This window comes from Brassica napus, chromosome C2 (genome assembly GCF_020379485.1).
Source record: "Brassica napus cultivar Da-Ae chromosome C2, Da-Ae, whole genome shotgun sequence".
NCBI classification, from domain to species: Eukaryota; Viridiplantae; Streptophyta; class Magnoliopsida; order Brassicales; family Brassicaceae; genus Brassica; species Brassica napus.
The window spans coordinates 5,598,881-5,606,355 of record NC_063445.1 but is presented as its reverse complement, the minus strand read 5'-3'; the positions used below and the strand labels follow the sequence as shown (position 1 = coordinate 5,606,355).

Here is a 7,475-nt window from a genome sequence, read left to right as displayed (position 1 = left end):
CATGGATGAGTTAGAGGACCATTGGTGGGATTTTGAGTGCAATTGGAGTCCAAAAGAAGTGTTAAAAGTGATCATTGAGCGATCTCCCTATCAGAGCGACCTCACGCAGCGAGGTAGCGTACCCGCTCCATATGTAGAGCGACCTGGTGGAGCGGGGTCTGTAGCTCGCGCGTGTTATGAAGAAACGAAGCAAAACATTTGGAGCGGGGTTTGGCAGCGAGGTGGCGTACCCGCTCTGAAGCCAGAGCGTGAAAGATGAACACGGATGAAGGCCTTAAAAATCTCTTCTGAAGCTCAAAATTTGTGGAGACACTGGAAATTGAGTTAGCTTTCCAATAGAAGTGGTTTCAAGTCATTTGAAGCTGTATTGGATAAGTTATGATCGATTTACTATAGGTGTATCAATCCTTGCCGGGGACCACTTGAAAGTTGATGGGATTAACCAACTTCCCACTTTCTTCCACCCACCTTTCCTTTGCACGATTTTTCCTACTTTTCTGTATAATATTTTCTTTCTTATTATCAAAAGGGTGGGCAAGAAACATCATTATCCAACTTTGTAATAATTTAACTTGTCAAAACTCTCTCTCTTTGAAATATCATTGTTCTTAGTGTTCTTGAGCTGTTCTTCAATTGTTCATCATCTGTTCTTGAGTTTTAATTTCGTTTTGCTTGTTTAATCCTTGTTTATCTTTATTCTCTGTTGTATCTACTTGAATATGCTTCAATCTATTATGAGATTAAGTGTTTTCATGGAGATTAGTGAGTAGTTTCCTTAAGAATTCATGGGTTAGGGAGATTAGAGTAACTTAGTGAAGATCTATGGTGTTATTGTATTAGATCCTTGTATGAACTTGCTTGTTGAGTATTTTTAATGCTTGTTTAGTCTTGATCACTCTAAACCTGATTTCTAAACACTTCTCATCAGACATGATTAGATGAAGTGTTTGAATCAACTCAACTAAGCTCTAGTGAGATTAGCCAAGGACACTTGATGTTAAAATTGCTAGATAGTTATTGAACTTGAACTTAAAGATTGCTTGATTGAATTAAGCCAAAGACATTTGATGTTTAATGATTTCTAAGCAAATGGGCATTTACCTAGACATAGGACTTGTCTAAGATTGTGTTTAGACTTAAGAGATTACTTTGATTGAAAGCTTGTCACCTAGATTGGATCTTAGTTACTTGAAGTCAATTCCCTTAGCCCATGGATTCACTTGTTTATATTTCTAGGATATTAGTTTGTTACAAATCATCTATCTTCTTGTTTGCTTAGATTAGGAAGGTTTGTGTATTCTTGGTGTTATAAGTCTCTAGTTCTCTGTGGATTCGATCCTAAAATGCTACAATGACATACCATTCGATTGTGGTATTGTTGGCACATTAGGTTAATTGGTGTGTGCTTAAACGCGTAATCAATGAGCAGCCTCTGGTGATAGTCTCTGACCGGCACGCGGCCATTAAAAGTGCGTGTGATAAGGTGTTTCCTTGGGCAACCTGAGGAATATGTTATTATCACCTTCAAGATAACATTGTCAAAAAGTTTAAAGGGAAACATCTCTTGTACTTGGTGAAAGGTGATGCTTATGCTCATACGGTTTCAGATTTTGACCGGTACATGGCTGAGATACGGAGTGCAAACCCGGACCTTGCAACGTATTTGGAGAATGCCGACGTCAGCCTATGGTCAAGGGTTTATTGTCAGGGGGACATGTACAACATAAAGACAAGCAACATCGCTGAATCTATTAATTCCGCTCTGAAGCGAGCTAGAGGATTTCCGGTTCAGTTCCTGTTGGAGTTCATAAGGGAGAAGCTAGGAAAGTGGTTTTGGAAAAGGAGAGAAGATGCTTTGAGTCTCCCAACTCAACATAGTCGAGGTGTTGAATACTTGCTTGCTGTTCGATCGGAGATAGCGGATACGATGACGGTACAACCAATTGATGGATGGCGATTCTTTGTGAAAGGTGGGAAAATGGACTGTGTGATTGATTTGGAACATGGAAAGTGTGATTGTGGTGTCTATGCAGTGGAGAAAATACCTTGCTCTCATGCTATAGCTGCTGGAACATCTGTTGGTTTGCATATCACCACACTTGTATGTCCAGTGTACTCAAAGGATTTTCTGTTTGCAGGATACTCAGAGAATATATATCCTTGTGTTGGACAACAAGTTGAGGAACACACATGCTTTCCTCCGGAAGTAAACGTGGTCCGGGAAGACAGAAGAAATCAAGATGGCAATCTTGGTTGGAGCTATCCAGGATGAGAGGACGCAAACCCCGGAAGCAACACAGGGTTTATAGATGCTCAAAATGCAAGGAAACTGGCCATACGAAACCACATTGTAAGTCGTCCAGTGATTAGTCTTCCAGAAAACTTTCCATTAAGTCGTCCATAAGGTCGTCCAGTTAGTCGTCCAGGTTTTTTTTCTTCCAGAAGACCTTCAAGTTAGTCGTCCAGTGATTAGTCTTCCAGAAGACCTTCAATTAAGTCGTCCAGAAGGTCGTCCAGTTAGTCGTCCAGGGTTTTTTCTTCCAGAAGACCTTCAAGTTAGTCGTCCAGTGATTAGTCTTCCAGAAGACTTTCCATTAAGTCGTCCATAAGGTCGTCCAGTTAGTCGTCCAGGGTTTTTTCTTCCAGAAGACCTTCAAGTTAGTCGTCCAGTGATTAGTCTTCCAGAAGACCTTCAATTAAGTCGTCCAGAAGGTCGTCCAGTTAGTCGTCCAGGGTTTTTTCTTCTAGAAGACCTTCAAGTTAGTCGTCCAGTGATTAGTCTTCCAGAAGACCTTCAATTAAGTCGTCCAGAAGGTCATCCAGTTAGTCGTCCAGGTTTTTTTCTTCCAGAAGACCTTCAAGTTAATCGTCCAGTGATTAGTCTTCCAGAAGACCTTCAATTAAGTCGTCCAGAAGGTCGTCCAGTTAGTCGTCCAGAGTTTTTTCTTCCAGAAGACCTTCAAGTTAGTCATCCAGTGTAAAATTTGTGTTATGAACTTGTGTTATGAACTTATCTGTACTAAAAATTTGTGTTATGAACTTGTGTTATGAACTATGTACTAAAAATTTGTGTTATGAACTTATCTGTGTCAACTTCTTTGTTCGAAATGGTCTTGCCCTTTATATTATCCAAAATATAGTTACAAAAGGTCACTGCTTAGAAGACTTTCCAGACTACTTATAGTTAAGTCGTCCAACATTCCAGACGACTTAACTGTAAGTCTTCTGCGCAGAATATAGTTACAAAATAGGGATCAAGTTCAAATACAAAATAGGGATCAAGTTCAAATACAAAATAGGGATCAAGTTCAAATACACACATCAGCCTAATCTATCATACAAAATAATCTAAAGTGGCCTGTTTATCACCCGTCATACGTACCCAGGATGGCATCCATGTCCTTGTTTTCGAACTCATGCACGTCAGGAAGCTCTTGAAATATATCCACTGCCATCTTATCCCTCATACTCTTCCCGTTGGGCTTAGCAAAGTCTTTTTTACTAAACTCTATCCCAAGAGCATGACATTCAATGTACTTTAGAGTGTACACGCCACAATCTCCAGCTCGGGCCGGAGGTATATTGGTCAGTCTCTCATATGTGAATGGCTCCATGCTGTATTGGGCACGTACTTCGTCTGAGACTGCGCACTCAACAAGCAGATAAGGGACCATGTAGAGAAAAGGCTCCATTACCACATCGAGTTCTTCTGGGGAGATACTGGAACAAATGCTGTCAAAGACGACTATGTGCCTCTTAGGGATCGATATCCACATAGCAATCCAATGACTGTCGGCGAAGTTTACTGGCGCATAGATATCATCAATATCCGTCCCCCAAACCTTGTTTGATTGGCAAAATGATGGTATAGTGCCTGCATAATAATTCCACGCCCCACCAAGGAGTCTTCTTCCTAAACCGTTGTGATCGGGCTTCGAGTCCTTAAAATCCTTGAAGTTGAATCTCCATTGCTGAGCAAAGAGATGATCAAGGAAGCACATTCTCTCGCTCCTGAAATGTTGTGGGTTAGCGTCGTACCTCTTCCTCATCACATTAATCCAAGCATCAATATGCTGCATATAAAATAGAGTACAAGTCAGAAGATATCAGACGACTTAGTGGTAAGTCTTCTACGTAGACGACTTACCAGACGACTTACAAGTAAGTCGTAGACGAATTAAGTCATCTGATAAGTCGTCTACGTAGACGACTTACCAGATGACTTACAAGTAAGTCGTCTACGTCATAGCAGAAGACTTACACAGTCCTCCAGCCACTCTAGGGAGGTTCGGAGGATTTGATACCACCAAGTTCTACTTTTACGTGGTTTTTTATCGAGAGCTGTTCTATAATGACTGCAAACACAAAATGTTGAAAAGCAATCAGGTTTTATGGGAAAAGCAAGCTATTATATGAAAAGCAAGCTATTATGGGAAAGGCAAACACTTACGGACAAGATTTCAACCAATCAGCGAGCTCCTTCAACTTCGTCTTGTCAATTGGTGCAAAAAGATTATAGCCTGGATAAAGCTTTTTGTTTGAAATGATCACTCTGGCCGTGCTGTTTGCCGTATAAGGAGATTTCTGTGAGGCAGCAAGTTTCCTTGTTCGATCACTCTTTGCACGGCAAAGTGCCAAAGCAGCATCCCTCTTTTCTAGATATCTAGCATCCTCCTTCTGTAAATCTGAAACAGTGGATTGATTTTTGTCCAATAGAACAAGGCTCGGTTCTGGAGCTTTATCTTCCGAGGAACTAGCATCTGCGGGCACATCTGCGGGCACATCTGGACCTTTATCCTCCGCCAAGCTCTTCCTTCCCGCGTTCGTCCCATTGACACATGCACTCTGCAATATACAAGATGGGTTTATACAATAATAGTCAATATCTTGTTGTGAGAGGATTCATTACTAACCCCGAGTTCGAGCGTCGGTTTAGGTGGAGAGGTAGTGTTTTGAGATGATGTCCCTTTCCGTTTTGTGGTGATACCAACCTTCTTCTCCACAGCTTCCACCCTTTCCGACAGATACTTGATCTCCTTAAGGCACGTCCCAAATCCTTCCCTCATGGCATCAGCTATGTCCTTGAACATGGTTTTAATATCCTCTTTGGTCAACCCACCAACAGTCGTAGTCACCTCTTCACTAGCCTCTGCAGCTGCCTCTTCACTAGCCTCTGCAGCTGCCTCTTCACTAGCTTCAGCAGGTGCCTCTTTACGAGCTTTCTTCCGAGGTCTTGGACTGTCTTCCTTCACTGCCTTTTTTTTCGCTGGACTCACAACCGCCGGCTTTGTATTGACCCAAGTACCAGTGACTTCCCAGCAATCCATGGTCCACTTCCACGGTTTCTTCACAAACATGAGTTTAATTATGTTCTCTGCGAGCGGGTCCTCAACATCAAACTCCCATTTTGGAAACATTTCACCAGTGTCCTTTCGAACAAAGTTGATCACCCTAGTCTGCAGTAAATAGAAGATATGAACTTAGATATTTGACGGATTAAGAAAGATGGAAAGAAAAGACTTCACAGACGACTTATAATTAAGTCGTCTGGAAAGTCTTCCAGCTGGACGACTTAGTAGACGACTTATAATCAAGTCGTCTGGAAAGTCTTCCAGCTGGAAGACTTAGTAGAAGACTTATAATTAAGTAGTCTGGATAGTCTTCCCAGACGACGTAATTATAAGGCTTCTACTAAGTCATCCAGCTGGAAGACTTTCCAGACGACTTAATTATAAGTCTTCTACTAAGTCGTCTAATTGGAAGACTTATCAGACGACTTAATTATAAGTTTTCTGCGAAGTCGTCCAGATTGAAGTAAATACCTGACTGAGGATAGCCTCTTTAAACTGTCTGCGTCCTTTGCGACCCTTGTAAGCCAGTATCGGTGGAGACGGATTGTTTGGGAGAGGATTACCAAAAGTAGCACCCAATTCCAGAAGAGCTGTGTACACCCAGACCTGGAGAGCTTGCGCAAATCCATTAATAGTGTAACAACCCAAAATATCTCTGCCCTTCACAGAGTCCATCAGCACCTTAAATGCGACTCTCCCCCATGGATAATTCTCAAACCGTTCTAGCTCCATCACTAGCCTTGCCAGACTAACCCGTGTAGGGGTTGAATACTTTCTCCCTTCAATGTATCCAGTGAAGATGACAAGGTACGCGAGCCGCTTGCGATCATCCCGAGACCACCCTTCGCATCTCTCAAGTGCTGCTATTATCTCCTGAGTAGATGGCCCAGCTTCGACATGAACTCCCAGCATCTCCCAAAAAGAAGTCAACTCCTTTGTAACAGCAGAGTGAGGTCTCTCAAGGTCCTCGATGTACTCGCAGTTTAGACCAGTGAGGTTTTCAAACTCTAACAGTGAAAACCTCACAGGTTCTGGACCAACGAGACTCCACAGCTCATACTTCTTCTTTATGTCCAGCTGGAAACCGAGCATGTAGTGAACCAGCCTTGAAGCCCAATCAAATCCCAGCTCTTGGAACTTGATGAAAACTCCCAACTTCGACTCCTTCAGCTCTTCATATTCGTCATCATGAAGAGCTTTCTTTAAAGCAGCATGCAACGTCCAACAAGTATGATACGAAATGCTATGCACTGCGGGGGGCTCTTCCCCTAATATATATATCCTACGGGGGAGTTCTGGCATCTCCATTTTTTTTTGCCTGCAAAACAATCAAAGACAACCATCTCAAACAATCAAAGACTTATAATTAAGTCGTCTGGCAAGTTTTCCAGCTGAAAGACTTATAATTAAGTCGTCTGGAAAGTCTTCCAGATGCTTGAGCGCCTCAGAGACTGTTTTTGGCACAGGAAAGACTGCTTTCTGCGTGAGAAGAGCATAGCGAGGGTTGGGTTTAGTAATTCCTGATTTTGATCTAGTGATAATGGGATGAACATATTGCTGTGGACTTGAAGGAGAGCTAGACATGATAGTAGGTGAGCTGGAAGACTTTCCAGACGACTTAATTATAAGTCTTTCAAGACTTCCAGTTTTATGTTCACCTTTTCCTCAATCAATCACTCGACAGTAAGAGATATAACTTACCGGCAGCGGAGTTCAACGAGACGCCTCTGAGAGAATGCGCGCTAGGGTTTCCTCTCGGATCTTAAATAAAGGAAGCGGCTGTGAGAACGGTGGTGATAACGACGGTGATAACGGCGGAGAGATAACGGGCGGAGAGATAACCGGCGGTGAGAACGATGGATTAGAGAGAATCGACGGAAATCGCCTTCGAAATCGCCTTTGAGAGAAACGGCTTTAGGGTTTTCTGATTTTCGATAAACAGTGAAAAAAAAACACCTTATATATGGCTGGTAAATAATCTGGTTAGGTTTAAAAGTACATTGTAAAATTAAAGGTTTGGTCCGGTTTGGACGACTTACTAGTAAGTCGTCTGTTGAATACTGTACATCAGACGACTTATTAGTAAGTCGTCCCAGACCCTAAATTTAACCCCTAAACTAAATT

The 7,475-nt window shown here is 42.2% G+C and overlaps 1 pseudogene; it reads right to left on the bottom strand.

Moving 5' to 3' along the window:
* Positions 1 to 3,011: 3,011 nt before the first annotated feature.
* Positions 3,012 to 6,659, bottom strand: LOC125581335 (annotated as a pseudogene).
* Between the last annotated feature and the right edge of the window lie 816 nt (positions 6,660 to 7,475).